At 48.7% G+C, this 17136-nt stretch overlaps 1 long non-coding RNA gene across 4 annotated transcripts in view; it reads right to left on the reverse strand.

Annotated features, from left to right (window-relative positions):
- Nucleotides 1–17136, reverse strand: part of LOC127009856 (uncharacterized) — an 87511-nt gene that overhangs the window by 11855 nt on the left and 58520 nt on the right. For all 4 annotated transcript variants that reach the window (XR_007762487.1, XR_007762508.1, XR_007762501.1 and 1 more), the window contains exons 3-4: nucleotides 16004–16077; nucleotides 7825–7950 (exon numbers count right to left, since the gene is read on the reverse strand). This is a non-coding gene — a long non-coding RNA (uncharacterized LOC127009856). The remainder of the gene's footprint in view (nucleotides 1–7824; nucleotides 7951–16003; nucleotides 16078–17136) is intronic.

The raw sequence follows: 17136 nt of genomic DNA on the forward strand, positions 1-17136 counted from the left end.
TTACACTTGATTCTTCCTCTCCTCCTCTTTTCCCCTCTTCTGTCCCTCTCACCTCCTCCTCCTCCTCCTCCTCCTCCTCGTTTTCCATGCATAAGTTTTTCTCTATTTTATTATGTTTTTTTTTATATTTTTTGTTTTGTTTGTGATTTATTTTTGTTTGTTTATTTGTCTGTTTTTTTTTATATTCCTGTTTTTGTTCTCTTCCTCTTTCTCCTCTTTCTCTTCTTTCTTCTTCTCCTCCTCCTTCTCTTTCTCTATCTCGTTCTGTTTTCTGTCCAATATTTGTTCTCTCTCTCTCTCTCTCTCTCTCTCTCTCTCTCTCTCTCTCTCTCTCTCTCTCTGTCTATGTCTGTGTGTGTGTGTGTGTGTGTGTGTGTGTGCGTTTCGTCTACACCTGCCTTGTTTCCATGTTACATTTTTAGTCCACACACACACACACACACACACACACACACACACACACACACACACACACACACACACCTTCCCTCTCAAACGCATTCAGTGAGGACGAAGGAGGTAATTCGCGGAAGGGAAAAAAGGAGGAGGAGGAGGAGGAGGAGGAGGAGGAGGAGGAGGAGGAGGAGGAGGAAAGGGTGTGAGGTATGAGGGGAGGAAGAAGGGAAAGGGGAGAGAAAGAATCAAGTGTGAGATGGGTAATACATGAAGGGAAGGAAAGGGAAAGGAAGGGAAGGGAAGGGAAGGGAAGGAAGGGAAGGGACTGGAATGTAAAGGAACTGGAGGGTAAGGGGAAGGGAAGGGTAAGGAAGGGAAGTGAAGGAAAGGGAAAGGATCGATAGGGAAGAAAAGGGAAGAGGGGAAAAGGAAAAGAAAGGAAAGGAAAGGAAAGGAAAGTGGAAGTGGAGGAAGATAAAGGAAAAGAAAGGGAAGGGAAAGGAGAGGAAAGGAAAGGGGAAGGGGGGAAAGGAAAAGGAAATACAGGAAAGGAAGGGAAAGGAAGAGAAGGGATGAAAGGAAAGGGGAAGGAAAAGGTAAGGGAAGGGAAATAAAGGGAAGAGAAAGGTAAGGAAAGGAAATGAAGAGAAGGGAAGAAAGGGAAGGGGAAGGAAAAGGTAAGGGAAGGGAAATAAAGGGAAGAGAAAGGTAAGGAAAGGAAATGAAGAGAAGGGAAGAAAGGGAAGGGGAAGGAAAAGGTAAACGAAGGGAAATAAAGGGAAGGGAAAGGAAGGGAAAGGAAAAGGAAGGGAAAGAGAAGGGAGGCAACAACTGGGAAAAGGAATGCAAAGAGAAGAAAGGGGAGAAAAAAAAGAAGAGGCGAGGAAGAGGGTGACGAAGTAAAAAGAGGAGGAGGAGGAGGAGGAGGAGGAGGAGGAGGAGGAGGAGGAAAGATAGAATAAACGAAAAACAGAGACAAGGGGAAACTGATACAGACTGTCAAAATGAAACACACACACACAGACAGACACAGAAAATGGGATATGTAGGACAAGAGAAGGAGGAGGAGGAGGAGGAGGAGGAGGAGGAGAACGAGAAAGCGACAAGGGAAAGGAGAAGAAAGGAAGAAGGGAAAACGGGTAGAGAAACGAAGGAAGAGAGGAAGGGAGAGGAATAGGAGGAGGAAGAGGGGGTGAGGAGAGACGGAAAGGGGGTGGAGAGAGGGGGGTAAGAGAGGAGGGGGGGCAGAACACAACGGGAAGAAGAAGAAGAAGAAGAAGAAAGAGAAAGAGATAGAAAAAGGAAGTAAAGAGAAGGACGAAGAGAGAGAGAGAAAGGGAGAAGGAGACAGGAGGAGAGGAGGACAAAACGAGAAAGGAGGAGAAAGGAAGAAGTGGAAAACGGGTAGAGAAACGAAGGAAGGGAGAGGAGGAATAAGACCAGGAAGAAGGGGTGAGGAGAGACGGAAAGGGGGGTGGAGAGAGAGGGGGGCACAGAACACAGCGGGGGCGGGTGAGAGGGGGCGGGGGGGGGGGGGGGGGGTAGCAGGAGATTACAACAACTCCAGCAGCGGCGGGGTGAGTGGTGTCCAATCGTCCATTTATGATATTGCATTCCACACGGCGCCGGGAATCCCAATATTAGACATACCTCCAGCCAAGCCAAATCTGCCCCCTCCCCCCTCGCCCCCCCTAGCCCACCCCCCCCTCCCCTCTCTTCTCTCCTCTTCCTCCTTCCCTTCCTCTCTCCCTGGTTGCTGGTTCAGGCTATGAGGGGAGAGGGGAAGGGAGTGGGGAGAGGGGTGAGATGTGGGAAATGATGGGGTTGGTTTGGGAAAGGGAGGCAAAGAGGATGGGAAGGGGAAGGAAAGGGAGGAATGGGGGAGGAAAGGGAGGAATGGGAGGAGGAAGGGAGGGAGGAATGAAAGGGAAGGAAAGTGGAGGAAAGGAAGGAAGGAAGAGGAAAGGGAGATGAAAGGGGAAAATGGAAGGAAAGGGTAAAGAGAAGGGAGAAAGGGAGATGGAAAGGGAAGGAAAGGGGAGAAGGGAAGAGAAAGGGGAGGAAAAAAGGGAAAATGTGAGATGGGGGAACGGGAGAGAAGAGGAACAGGGAAGAAGGGAGGATGGAAGGGAAGAGAAGGTGGGAAGGGGGACAGGGTGGGGGGGGGTGAGGGGTGAGGGTGTGGGGGGGGTCGGGGGTGAGGGGGGGGCCCACTTCACACTCGAATGAGGTTTTCAATTTTAAGTTCGCAACCTTTTCTCTGACGGATCCGGATACACAAATATTGAAATTGTAAGGCTGGCTGACTGGCTGACTGACTGACTGACTGACTGACTGACTGGCTGACTGACTGGGTACGTGACTGACTGGCGAGGTAGCTGATATGGTGACTGGCTGACTAATTGACTGACTGACTGGTTGACTGACTGGCTGGCTGACTGGCTGACTGGGTGACTGACTGGCTGACTGGCTGGCTGACTGACTGACTGGGTGACTGACTAGCTGGCTGACTGGATGACTGAGTGAGTGAGTGACTAACTGGATGATTGGCTGATTGGGTGACTGACTATCTTGGTGGATGAATGAGTAGATGGCTGAGTGGATGGATGACTGAATGACTGGGTGACTGCGGGTAGATGGGTGAGTAAGTAGATGGATGTTGGAGTGATGGAGGGGTGGATGAAGGGGTAGAGAGGAAACGGATGAGATGGGATGGGAAGGGGAGGGGAGGAGAGAAGGAATTGGATGGGATGGAGAGGGAAAGGGAAGGATAGGGAGAGGAAGAGAGGAGAGAGATGAGGAGGGAAGGGAAGGGAGGGGGAAGAATAGGAGGAGGAGGGAAGGGGAGGGAGAGGGAATGGGAAGGAGAGGGAATTGGAAGGGGAGGGGAAGGTGATGGGGAGGGGAGGGGAAGGGAGGGGAAGGTTGGTGTGATGTGTGGTTTGTGTGTGAGCTGCTTCCTCCTCCTCCTCCTCCTCCTCCTCTTCCTCCTCCTCCTCCTCCTTTTGCATACCTGAAGGGGGTCCGAGCGCCCGTCCACCAAACAATAGGATGCTGGTGGAGGGAGGGAGGGGGAGGGGAGGAGGAAGGGAAGAAGGGGATGAGGGGAAGAAATAAAGAAGGGAGGGAGGGAGAAGGAAGAATTAAGTTAGAGAATAAAAAAGGAGGAGAGGGGAGAGAGAGGGGAGGAGGGGAGGAAGGAAGGAAGGGAGAGAGGGGAGAGGGAGAGAGAAAGGGAGAGGAATAAGAGAAACGAACTAAGAAAGGGAGATACAAATAAGGGAGGAAGGGAGGAAGGAATGATGGCAGGAAGGAAGGAAGGGAGAAATAGAGGAATAGGAATAGGAGGGGGAAGGGAAGGGAGAGAAAGAAAAACACAGAAAAAAGGAATGGGAAGGGAAGGGATCATAGGAGAGAGGGGAGGAGGAAGGGAGAGGGGAAGGGAAGGGAAATTTGAGAAGAGAGGAGGAAGGGAGATAGGAAAGGAAGGGAAGGGAAGGGAAATAAAGAAAGGGATGGGAAGCGAAGGGAACATAGAGAGAGGAGGGAAGGAAATGGGAAGGGATGGGAAGGAAGGAAATGAAGAAAAGTGATGGGAGAGGAAGGGAGAATAAGAGAGGAGAGGAGGAAGGGAGATGGGAAGGGAAAGAGAAATACAGAAAAAAGGATGGGAAGAGAAGGGAACATAAGATAGAGGAGAGGAGGAAGGGAGATGGGACGGGAAGGGAGGGAAAGGGAGATGAAAGAAAAGTGATGGGAAGGGAAGGGAAATTAGAGAAGAGAGGAGGGAGATGGGAAGGAAAGGCAAGGGAAGGGAAGGGAAAAAAAAGTGATGGGAAGGGAAGGGAAGGGGATATAAGAGATGAAGAAGGGAAGGGAAATGGAGGGGAAGGAAGGAAGGGAAAAGGATGGAAGGAAGGGAAAAAGGATGGAAGGAAGGAATAGAAGAGATGAAGAAGGGAAGGGAAGGGAAAAAAAGGGATGGGAAGGGAAGGGAATAGAAGAGATGAAGAAGGGAAGGGAAGGGAAGGGAAAAAAAAAGGATGGGAAGGGAAGGGGATAGAAGAGATGAAGAAGGGAAGGGAGATGGAGAGGGGGAAGGGAAGGGAAGGGGAACCAGACCCATCACCACCACCACCACCACCACTAACAACCCCATCACCACTACCACCACAACCATCCCCCCCCCCCCCCCCCCCCCCGTCTCACAATAGGGCGCGGGCGGGGTGTTCTTTCATAAACTATAGGAGTCTCCTGTGCTTACGTCCGCCCGGGGATATATTTGTCATTCTGCGCATACCAGGGCCGGGCGGGGCGTGAGCTGGCGTCTTGATAGCTGGGTCGACTGCAATATTAGACGCCCCTCGTTCGGTTCCCCCCCCCCACTCGCCCTCACCCCTTCTCTGACTCCCCTCCCCAACTCTCCCCTTACCTCTGTCTGTTGGTCGGCTATCTCCCTCTCTCTTTCTCTTTCTTTCTTCTGTTCACCTCTGTCTCTTGGCCGTTCCCTCCCTCTTCCTCTCGTTCTCTCTCTTTCTCTTTCGTTCTCCAGTTTTCCTGTGTCGGTATCTTCGTTTCTGTCTTCTCTGTTTCTTCTCTCTTACACTTGTTCTCTTTTTCCCCTCTTTATCTGTTGTTTCTCTCCTCTTCTCTTTTCTTATTTCTCTTTCTTTTTTTTCCTTTCCTTTCTTCTTTTTCCAATTTTGTTTTTCTCCTTTTTTTGCTCTTCTCCTCCTTCTCCTCCTCCTCTATTTCTTCTTTCCTTTCTTTCCCTCTTTCCTCCTCTTCCTTCTTCTCTCTTTCCTTCGTTTCTCTCCTTCTCTTTCTTCCTTTAAACTTTTCTCTTTCTCTCTCTCTCCTCCTCCTCTTCCACTCTTCCTTCTCCTCCTCCTCCTCTCCTTCTTCCCCTTCTCTCTCTCTCTCTTTTCTCTATCCTCCCCGACACCTTCGTCTTTCCTTCCTTCCTTCCTTCCTTCCTCCTCCTCCTCCTCCTCCTCCTCCTCCTCCTCCTCCTCCTCCTCCTCCTCCTCCCTGTCAATGAAGCGAGCGTCCGTTCAGTCCAGCAAAGGGGAAATATTTGAGCCCTCTCTCTCTCTCTCTGACATTATATTCATTTGACGTATCATCTTTATATCGAGAGAGAGAGAGAGAGAGAGAGAGAGAGAGAGAGAGAGAGAGAGAGAGAGAGAGAGAGAGAGAGAGAGAGAGAGAGAGAGAGAGAGAGGTCTGTCAATAGCTGTCTGTCTCTCTTACTCCCTGTCTAGCTGTCAATCTCTCTCTCTCTCTCTCTCTCTCTCTCTCTCCTATACCTTCAATGGCTTCACAATCTGGGTTTCCTTTCTCCTCTCCTCCTTCTTCCTCCCCCCTCAGCGGTCTTACTTCTCTTCTACAATCCTTCGTAAACTGTTTGTCTAAGCATTGTGGTGTTTTTTTTTATTTTTACGTTCTCGATCGTCTTCTGTTTGGGAGGAGGAGGAGGAGGAGGAGGAGGAGGAGGAGGAGGAGGAGGTATTCATGAGGTAAAGGGGGGTGGGGTGGAGGGTGGGGTGGGGTCCATGTGTGTGTGTGTGTGTGTGTGTGTGTGTGTGTGTGTGTGTGTGTGTGTGTGTGTGGCCTCGTCCTGGGAATGGATGGTTGGTTCGGTTTTATTGTTTGTTTTGTTTTCTTTGTTTTGTTTTGTTTGTTGTTTTTTTCCCTATTGTTGTCTTTTGCTTACTGTCTCTCTCTCTCTCTCTCTCTCTCTCTTCCCTCTTCTCTCTATCTCCACAATTTATTCCTCCTCCTCCCCCTTCCTTCTTTCTCTCCCTCCTTACCTCCCTTCTTACCTCCATTTCCTCCTTCCCTTTTTCTCTATCCTTCTCCTACCTCACAATTCTTCCTCCTCCTTTCCTCCATCTTTCTTCTCTGTTCACCTCTCCCCCTCCATTTCAACCTGTTCTTCTTCCCATCCTCTCCTCCAATCTCTCCATCTCGTTATCTCCATCTCTTCTACTCCTCCTCCTCCACCATCTTACCTCTTTCTAATCCTCATCTCCTCTTCCCTCTCTCCTTCCCCTGTCCCCCTCATCAATAAGCCAGCTCCCCCCTGCCTCTCCGCCCCTCCCCTGCCGCACACCCGCCGCCTCGCACACCCAAGTAATGTGCAGCGGTGACAAGTTGAACGGCGCGGCGTATCGCTCCAGCGGCTCTCCGTCAGGTGGAACGGCGCCGCTTAGACAGGTGATGACAGGCAGGGACATGCGCCGACAGACAGACACAGACAGACAGACAGATACAAACACATATACAGACAAACACAGATACAAACAGAGATAGCTAGGTATATACAGTGACATACAGGCACAGACAGACAGACACACAGAGATATACAGACAAACAGATACACAAACACAGATATAGACAAGCAAATAGCCATCGATATACAGGCGCAGACAGACAGACAGACAGACATACAGGTACACAGATAGATGGACAGGTACACATCACTGACAGAAAGATACACAGAAACACACGAACTAACACACAGACAGGTGTACAAACAGACGCACACGTGAAAAGACAGACAGCTAAACAAACACACAGACACACACACACACAAACATATAAATACACAAACACGTACATACAAGCACATAGATATACAGACAGGCAGACAGACAGGCAGACACAATGACCCCCCCCCCCCCTCACCCGCCCATACACACAAAGATCACCCCCTCCCTTCCTCCTCCTCCTCCTCCTCCTCCTCCTCCTATTTCCAAACCCTTTACATTTCTCCTCCAATAACTTGTGTAGTATCGACAATGAATGGCTCAGTGGTGATTTGTGTGTAATGTCTCTCTCTCGCCCGATAGCACCAAACGTTTTCCGCCTCACCGCTTCTCATTAATTCCCTTTCTCGCCAACCCCAACTTTGTGGCGCTGAGATCGGTGGAGCAACAGCTGATATTGGTGGTGGTGGAGGTGGTGGGGGAGGGGGGAGGGGGGACTCGTGGTGGTGGTGTGTAATTGTATGATTATTGTCGTGCGAAGTTGAGGTGGCGTTGGGGTGGGTGGGGTGGTGTGGATGGTGGTGGGGGGGGTGGTGTGGGATGAGGGGTGAGATAGGGGGTGAGTGGTGGGGAGGTGTGGGGGACAGAGGGGGTGTGAGACGGGGAGAGAATGTTGAGGAGGGGTGGTGGGGAAGGGGTGTAAAGGGGAGTGGAGTGGGGTGTGTGTGTGTGTGTGTGTGTGTGTGTGTGTGTGTGTGTGTTAAGTAAAGGGTATATACGCATTTATTATTATTTTTTTCATATTCATTTTGTCTACGATTTCCATAATGCAAAAAAAATCAATAACCTAAGAAGAAGAAGAAGTACAAGAAGAAGAAGAAAAACAACAACAAAAATGACATTAACAACAAGAACAACAACTTCTAATTCTACTCACCAGATGGGGCTCATTACGTGAACACAGATTTAGGGAGTGGCTTGGTCTTTAAACACTCGGCTTCATTCTCGGTCTCTAGTCTTGCTGCGGTCTCGGTCTTGGTATTAGCTCGGTCATGCTTCTGGTCTGGAAATTAGAGTAAATATTGTGAGTTATGATGTAAGTTTTTTTTTTTTTACAACAAAGGTGACAGCTCAAGGGCACAAAAATAGGAAACGCTGATTAAAAAAGCCCGCTACTCGCTGCTCCCAAAAAGAATCCAAAGAGGTGGTTGAAAGAGAGGTCAATTTCGGGAGGAGAGGTGTCCCGATACCCTCCTCTTGAAATAGTAAGGCTTATGGTTTATTTATTGTTCAAGTATATTAATTTCTCTCTCTCTCTCTCTCTTAGTATTGCACGAAACAACAAAACTACAACAATTACTACTACTATTTCTACTACTACTACCACTACCACTACTACCACTACTACTACTACGACTAAGAATATATTTATGGATAAAAAAATATATATATAAACGTATACTTTTTAGCATTCTCTATGTATATATATTTTTCCCCTTTATAATTGTTTCTCTCTCTCTCTCTCTCTCACACTAACACGCATTTTAACCCTCTCCATCACTCCTTTCCTCCCCTTCCTCTCCTCCTTCCCCTCTCTACACCCCTTCTCCCCTCCTCTCCCACTCCCCTTCCCCTCTCTCACCCCTCGCATCCCCCCTCCCCTTCCTCTTCCCTTCCCCCTCCATCCTCACACCCCGACGCGCTCAAAAGCTCGTCAAATGAGTTTTAGGAAGAAAAGTGCGGATTCAGAAAACAATCTCATTTGAGGCCCCACGGCGACTCCCCTTTGATGGCGGCCGGGCGTGAAGCGGTGATGTTTTAATCAAAATAACATTATCCACTCGTTATGTACGGTAGCTGGCTGGCTGGCTGGCTGGCTGGGAGGTTGGTTGGAGGGTTGGTTGAGTGGGTGTTTGGGTGAGTGACTGGTTGACTGGGTGAGTGACTGGTTGACTGGTTGGGTGCGTGGATGACAAGTTGTGTGGATGACTATTTGTGAGGATGAATAGTTGGGTGACTGGTTGGGAGGATGACTATTTGGGTGGATGACTAGCTGGGTGACTGGTTGGGTGGGTGGATGACTGGTTGTGTGGATGACTGGTTGTGTGGGTGACTGGTTGCTTGGTTAACTATCTGGCTTTGTGTGTGTGTGTGTGTGTGTGTGTGTGTGTGTGTGTGTGTGTGTGTGTGTGTGTGTGTGTGTGTGTGTGTGTGTGTGTGTGTGTGTGTGTGTGTTTCTCTTCTCATCTCTCTCTCTCTCTCTCTCTCTCTCTCTCTCTCTCTCTCTCTCTCTCTCTCTCTCTCTCTCTCTTGTTTTTGTTTGTTTATATCAATTTTTTGCTTTATTTGTTTTTTTTCCTTCTTGTTGTTGTTCTTGTTTGTTGTTTTCTTCCTCTTCCTCTTCTTCTTGTTGTTCTTGTTATTGTTCTCGTTGTTGTTCTTTGTTCTCGTTCTCGTCCTCCTCTTCCTCCTCCTTCCTCCAGTTTTCGTTTCCTTGTCTTATGTATTCCTCCTCCTCCTCCTCCTCCTCCTCCTCCTCCTCCTCCTTCCCTCCTTCAGCTACTTTCCTCCGCTTCTCTTCCTCCTTTCTTCTCTCTCCAAACTAGACACAAACTCGACTAAAAGAGGGAGGAGGAGGAGGAGGAGGAGGAGGAGGAGGAGGAGGAGGAGGAGGAGGAGGAGGAGGAGGAGGAGGAGAGAGAGAATGTTGATGAGGTGAGAAAGAGGGAATGACGGGGAATGGAGGAGGAAGAGGGTGGGAAGGGGAGGAGAGAAGGGGGAGATGGGGAGGATAAGAGGGGGGAGGGGGGAAGAGGGCAGCGTATAAGGGGAGGGAGATGAGAGGTGATAAAGAGGAAATAAAGGGAGATGAAGAGTTAGTGGATGTTGAAGGATTATGGCGGAAGGGAGGGAAGGGGAGGAAGGAAGGGAAGGGAAGGGGGGAGGAAGAGAAGAGGGTATGAAGGACGAAAGAGGTGAAGGGAAGAGAGGAAGGAAGGAAGGGAAAGGAGGGAAGGGAGGAAAGGGGGGATAAGGGAAGGGAGGAAAGGGGGGTGAAGGGAAGGGAAGGAAGGAAGGAAGGACGGAAAAAAAGGGAAGGAAGGGAAGAAGGGAAGGAAGGAAGAAGGAAGGGAAATAAGGAAAGAAGGAAAAAGGAAAGGAAATGACAGGAAAGAAAGAAGGAAAGGAAAGGAAGGAAATAAGAAAGAAAAGAACAGGAGGAAAGGAAAACAGATGAAAAGGGGTGAATGGAAGAGAGAAAGGAAGGAAGGGAGAGAAGGGAAGGAAGGAACGGAGGAGGTGAGGGGAAGGAGGGGAAGGAAAGAAGGAGAGAAGGAAAGAAGGATATCATAACACGGAGAAAAGCAAAGAAAGGATAACAAAGAGAAGACAAAGGAAGGAAGGAAGGAAGGAAGGAAGGAAGGAAGATAATTAATATGAAGAAGTGGGAGAAAGGAATAGAAATGAAGGAGGGAGAGGAATGATAGAAGGAAGGAAAGGAAAACAGGAGATGAAGAAGAAAGAAAATAAGAAAGAATAGAAAAACAATTAAAGGAAAGAAGGAAGGAAAAGGAAACAGGAAAAAGAAGAAAGGGAAAGACAGAAACAGGAATGACAGCTGAGAACGTAGGAGGAGAGAAAATAACGATGGAAGAAAAGAAGAAAGGAAAAGGAGAGAAAAAGAAGAGGAAGAGAAGAAGGAAAAGGAAAAAAAGAAAGGGAAAGAAAGAAACAGGAATGACAACTGAGAACGTAGAAGGAGAGAGAATAACGATGGAAGAAAAGAGGAAAGGAAAAGGAGAGAAAAAGAAGAGGAAGAGAAGAGGGAAAAGGAAAAAAATAAGGGAAAAGGAAAAAAAGAAAGGGAAAGAAAGAAACAGGAATGACAGCTGAGAACGTAGGAGGAGAGAAAATAACGATGGAAGAAAAGAAGAAAGGAAAAGGAGAGAAAAAGAAGAGGAAGAGAAGAAGGAAAAGGAAAAAAAGAAGGGAAAAGGAAAAAAAGAAAGGGAAAGAAAGAAACAGGAATGACAGCTGAGAACGTAGGAGGAGAGAAAATAACGATGGAAGAAAAGAAGAAAGGAAAAGGGAAGAAAAAGAAGAGGAAGAAAAGAGGAGAGATGGAAAAGGAAAAAAAAAGATAAGATGATGTTTTAGGGAAGACTATTTTTAGGGACGTTTGAACATCAGGACATCGACGCATATCCAATTTTTTTTTTTTTTTTGGGGGGGGGGGTAATTTTCAGACCCAGGCAACACACGCGCGCAACTCAAAACTCATTATAGGCAGCGATCAGCAACACTCGAAACACTCGCCCGGGGAGGAAAAAAAAAAAAATAGACGCCGCCATTCATCTCATAACAGACGGGAGTTTTTTTTCCTTCCTCTTCTCTTTGAGGTAATAAACATTAATAATTAGTATTGGCGTGTGTCTCCTGAGCGTGTGTGTGTGTGTGTGTGTGTGTGTGTGTGTGTGTGTGTGTGTGTGTGTCCCTCAAATTACATGACGTTGAAAGAAAGGAAGGGCGTGCAGGGAGGGAGGCTGGCGGTGCAGGGAGAGAGGCTGGCGGTGCGGGGGACGCGGCGGGGAGGGGAGGAGGAAGGGAAGAGAGAAGGGAGAGTGAGCGGGAGGGAGGTAGAGGGGTGAGGGCGGGCGGGCGGAGGGATTTAATCATCGACATCAGCAATCTCGTATAATTTTCCGGGGGTGGCCGTGAACGAGGCGGGCAGTCGCTCGTGAAATCCTTTATCACTTGTTAGCGACGTGTTCGCGCCAGTTCATAGAAAATGGGAGCGGTGCGGCGGGCAGGGGGCGGCATCCCCGGCGGCGGGCGCGCGGCTGGCGGCCTTGTGGCGCCCCGCGGACGGGCCATGGCGGCGTAATGAGCGGCGGCGTTGCGGGGCGCGCGGCGCTGGCTGGCACAATGTTTGTTGTAATCTCGGCGCTCCCTAACAAGCACAGTGAAAATATTTCCCTTAACTGACAAACTGGAAATTTAATTTCAACACCAAAAAGCGGAGTCGCGGCGTCGACAAAGGGAGAAATTTTACATTAAAACCAGCGCGGGAAAAGCGCTGACGGAGCCAGCGGGAAATCTAATTCCGAGTTTTCGCTTTGCAAACAGTTGGGAAAAATAGCGACGCGGGAAGAGTGTGGCGGCGCCGCGGCGGCCAGGGTGTTAATATTAACTTTGTTGAGGCGGGGGGGGGGGAGGGGCGTGCGGAGGGCAGGGGGCAGGGGCGGGGGAAAGGGCGCCCCGGACTCTTTTCACAACTCTCAAAACTTTTACACTGCTATTTTCAGGAGTAAACTGGAGGAGGAGGAGGAGTTGAATAGGAAGAGGAAGGAAGAGAAGGAAGGAATGGACGAGGACGAGGACGAGGACGAGGGGGCCGCCGCGGGAGGGTCAGCGAGCTATACAAAAGTCAACAGCTTGATTTTGTCCACCCTCAAGTTGATCTGCCCCGCGTTAAACCTCCCCCCCCTCCCCTCTCTCTCTCTCCTGAAGACCTAAACAAACAGTATATTCCTTCTTCACAGCCTTGTCATTTAGCTCTTCAAATTCCCCCTCTCCCTCTCTCTTTTCCCTCCCTCCATCCCTCCCTTCCTCTCCATCCCTAGTCCACCTCCATCTCCCTTCCTCCCTTTCTTTCCCTTCTCCCTCTTTTCCCTTCCCTCCTTTTCTTCCCCATCTACTCCCTTCTTCCCCTTCCTTCTCAGACCCATCTCACACAAGACCTCGGCGAAGCAAGAAGAGGAGGAGGAGGAGGAGGAGGAGGAGGAGGAGGAGGAGGAGGAGGAAGAAGAGGAATAAAGAGGAGAGAGAAGTCACCGAATCATCGCCTCTTAGTCAATCTCCAGGGATGAAGGAACAAAACACCAAGAGGAGGAGGAGGAGGAAGAGGAGGAGGAAGAGGAGGAAGAAGAGGAGGAAGAAGAGGATCCAGTCACCTTCGACCTCGCCTCTGGGCATCAGGAAGTGAGTCGGAAAGTTCTCCTCCCTTTCCGCGCCACTTCCTCCCTTCCCTTCGAGGAGACACCGAGGGAGAGGGAGAGGGAGAGGGAGAGCCACCCCGGGACAACAGGGCGCCATAATACACATCACTAATACCTGTGCCATTATACCTGGACAGCGGACATTAATTGGGCATGACCGGACGCTCCCTAGACGCCGCCCTGGCCCATGGATGTCCCTCCCTTAGAGTCCCTTACCCTCCCTTCCTCTCCCTCTCGTTAGCCACCTCCCCCGCCACCCTCCCTTCCATCATCAACGCCATGGACTCAATTATTAAACGTAGCAGGAGGATCAGCAGAGTCATACGCCTTAACGGGATCCACAGGCGCTCCAGAAGCCATCGGATCCTGTTTCAAAATGCATTCGATCCCATTGCAAAAGGTATCTGATCCTCTTACTCCCTCTCGTTAACCATCATCAACGCCATGGACTCAACTGTTAAACTAGCAGAATCATATATGCCTTAGCGGGATCCACAGGCGCTCCAGAAGCCATCGGATCCTGTTCCAAAAAGCATTCGATCCCATTGCAAAAGGTATCTGATCCTCTTATACTCCCTCTCGTTAACCATCACCTCCAGCGCCTTGGTCTCAATTATTAAACATCAGTGGCAGCAACATCACACGGGTTAATAACGGAATTCACAGGCGCTCGCTCGCTCTCTCCATCCAAAAGGCATTCGATCCCGCTCCAAAAGCCATCGGATCCCGCTCCAAAGGGCATCCAATCCCTTCTTCTTCTGTCCTCAACACCGCCGCCGCCTCCTCGCCTCCTTGCCTTTCCCCCGATCAGCCCGAAATTAAACGGAGCGCGGGGCGAGCGTGAAAAAGATCGCGGCTTTAATATCGACTCGGCGCCTGTTGTTGTTAATTCCCGCCTCCTATTGGTCGCTGGGCAGCAGCCAATCACGGGGAAGCTGATATCCTTGTCGGCGCTCTGGAGTGGACTCAGCTTCTCTTCTGTGTCGGGATATTGGTGATCAGAGTGTATTGGTTGTGAACTCAGGGCCCGGGAGGAGGAGGAGGGGGTGATGGGGGTGTGGGGGTAAGGAGTGAGGGAAGGGAAGGTAGGATGGGAGAGTAAAGGAAGAGAGTGTGATAAGAAGGGTGAGGAAGAGGAAAAAAAGGGAGGATGAGAAGGAGAAACAGGAAGACGAAGCAAAGGAGGAGGATACGAGGAGGAAGAGGAGGATGGGAGGGGAAGAGTGAGGGGGAGAGAGAGGAGGAAGGGAAGGTTTAGGATGGGAGAGTGAAGGAAGAGAGGAGAGTGATAAGAAGGATGAAGAAGAAGAGGGAGAAGAGGAGGAGGGGAGAAGAGGAGGAGGAAGAAGAATACAGCAAAAAGAGGAAGAGGAGGAGGAGGAGGAAGGCAGGATAGGATGGGATATAGAAGGAAAGAGAGGAGAGATAAGAAGGATGAGAGCCAGGAAGAAGGAATGAAAGAGGGGGAGGAGGAAGCGTAGGAGGAGGAGGAGGAAGAAATGCAGGAATAGGAGAATAAGATGAATAAGTTGATATGCAAGATTGAAAGTGGAGAGGAGGAGGAGGAGGAGGAGGAGGAGGAGGAGGAGGAGGAGGAGGAGATGAATCAGTTTATATGCAAGATTGAAAGTGGAGAGGAGGAGGAGGAGGAGGAGGAGGAGAAGATGAATAACAATAATAATAATAATAATAATAATAATAATAATAATAATAAAAATAGTGAATAATCTTGAGGGATAAAATTGCACGAGCAGAAAAGAACGAATATAGAGGAGGAGGAGGAAGAGGAGGAGGAGGAGGAGGAGGAAGAGGAGGAGGAGGAGGAGGAGGAAGAGGAGGAGGAGGAGGAAGAGGAGGAGGAGGAGGAGGAGGAGGAGGAAAACTTACGAATCACGAGAAAAGTAACGAAAGAGACAGAGACAAAGAATAAAGACAAAGAAACAGAGAAGAAAAGACAGACACAAGAACAGACAAAGACAACGACAGGAAGAAAAAAAACAGACAGAAGAAAAAGACGCAGAAAAAAAAACATAGACAGAGAAACAAAAAAAGACAGGCACACACACAAAAAACAACACAGAAAACAAAAAAATATAGACAGACACAGACACAAAACCCCCCAAAAAACCCAAAACACAGACAGACAAAGAGACAAACAGAGAAAAACAGACAAAAAGACACAAAAAAGACAGAAAACAAAAAAATATACACAAAACCCCCCAAAAAACAAAACACAGACAGACAAAGAGACAGAGAAACAGAAAAACAGACAAAAAGACAGACACAAAAAAGACAGAAAACAAAAAAATATACAGACACAAAACCCCCAAAAAACCAAAACACAGACAGACAAAGAGACAGACAAACAGAAAAACAGACAAAAACAAAGACAGACAGACAGACAGACAGAGACAAAGTGAACGAACGGCAGAGAATACTTTAGCAGGGCCGCCAATGGTCGCCTGGGAGCGGGCAATGAAGAGGAAGAAGAGGAGGAAGAGGAGGAAGAGGAGGAGGAGGAGGAGGAGGGGGGGAGGGGTCCTTGTTTCTGGGGGGGGAGTGACTCCACGACGCGAACAGTTTATTAAGAGAAGGAACAACAGGTAACGAGGGGGTGGGGGGAGAGAGGGCGGGGGTGGGAGGGGGAGAGAGAGGGGTGGGGTGCGGTGGGGGGAGGGGAGTGTAGGGGGTGAGGATGGGGTATAGTAAGAGGCGAAGCACCCCCCCCCCGTTAGCTGTTAGGTCGTAAAGTTCGGCTGGGATAGTTTAAATATGTTCCCCCACCCTAAACCCTCTGCGAGCTATTTGGAGGCTGTGCCGGCGGATGATGAAATTGCAATAAGTCACTTTTTCGTAGTTTCCGAAGAAAAAAACTATCTCCAAATGAAAAAGCACAATATTTAGTCCAGAAATAAATAACCAGTGTATAAAATTTTGAGATGGGCAACTTTCTGAACATTTACCGGAGTATCAAGCCTATCTTTTCATTCAATAAGTATACGACCAAACATCTACTCTACCACTTACTACCTACACTTATACGGACTTACAAGAACCAAACACATCTAAACACAAGAATAAGTGTCAATAAGTATACTGAGAATGCTTATAACTTACCCAAAACAGAAGGGAACACACGGGTAGCGCCACACGACACACACTCCCTCTCTCTCTCAAAGCGTTTCCAGCTACTGTTGTGTTTGCGCGAGTCGCCGCCAGAGGGCCAGGCCGGAGGAGGAAGAAGAGAGAGAAACGGAGAAAGATTAGATGATATAATAAAAGGAAGACACAGAGGAAGAGAACAGAAGAGAAGAGATGGAGATGAAGAAGAGGAAAAGAAGAAGGTGAAGAAGAGAAGGAAGATACGAGAAGATGAAGAGGAGAGTCGATTCGGAGCGGTTCGAAGTTGACAACGAAGCAGTGATATAATTTTTCGAACCCTAATGAACTTGTGCTAAATTCTACTTCATCTGGAGGTAAAAGGGAAGGTTTAGCGTGTTCATAAGTGTCGGAATATCAAATTAAAAGGTATCCCAAGTGTCAAATCTGAAGGGTGTTGATTGGAAAGGTGAGAGCGGGATTCGAACTGAGGTAACCCCCACTACTTCGAGCAAGATAAATACCGCTCAGCCATTAGAGGATAAAGTATCGTAGCATTGTTTTGAGTATAGTTCATCCTCTTCCTCCTCCTACTACTACTACTACTACTACTATTTCATTTTTTCTGCTTTTTTCCTATCGATATTGTAAAGAAATGAGGCAAAGAGAAAGGAAGGGAAGAGAAAAGAAGAGGGAGGGGAAAGTAGATGGGGTGATGAGGAGGGGGGAGAGGGGAGAGAGAGGAGTGGTGATGGGGGTTAAATGGTGGGTGATGGGGTGATAAGGAGGGACAGAAGGTGATGATGGGGGTGATGGGGGATAAAGAGGTGATGAGAGAGAGAGAGAGAGAGAGAGAGAGAGAGAGAGAGAGAGAGAGAGAGAGAGAGAGAGAGAGAGAGAGAGAGAGAAGAAACGAAGGGAAAGAGGAAGAAAGGGAGATTGAGGGGAAATGGAAGTGATGAGGAGAGAGAGAGAATGAGAGAAAAAAAAACAGGTAAAAAAAATGAGGGAGGAAGTAAAGGAAAAGGGGAAAGAGAGGGGTGATGGGGGGGTGATGGGTGATGGGGTGATGGGAGCTCGTTTTGGTCTTTATTATCATCAGAACAATATTTTTCTTCCTCATAAAGACACATTTATTAGCAGAGGCACGG

This window comes from Eriocheir sinensis, chromosome 1 (assembly GCF_024679095.1).
Source record: "Eriocheir sinensis breed Jianghai 21 chromosome 1, ASM2467909v1, whole genome shotgun sequence".
Taxonomy (NCBI): Eukaryota; Metazoa; Arthropoda; class Malacostraca; order Decapoda; family Varunidae; genus Eriocheir; species Eriocheir sinensis.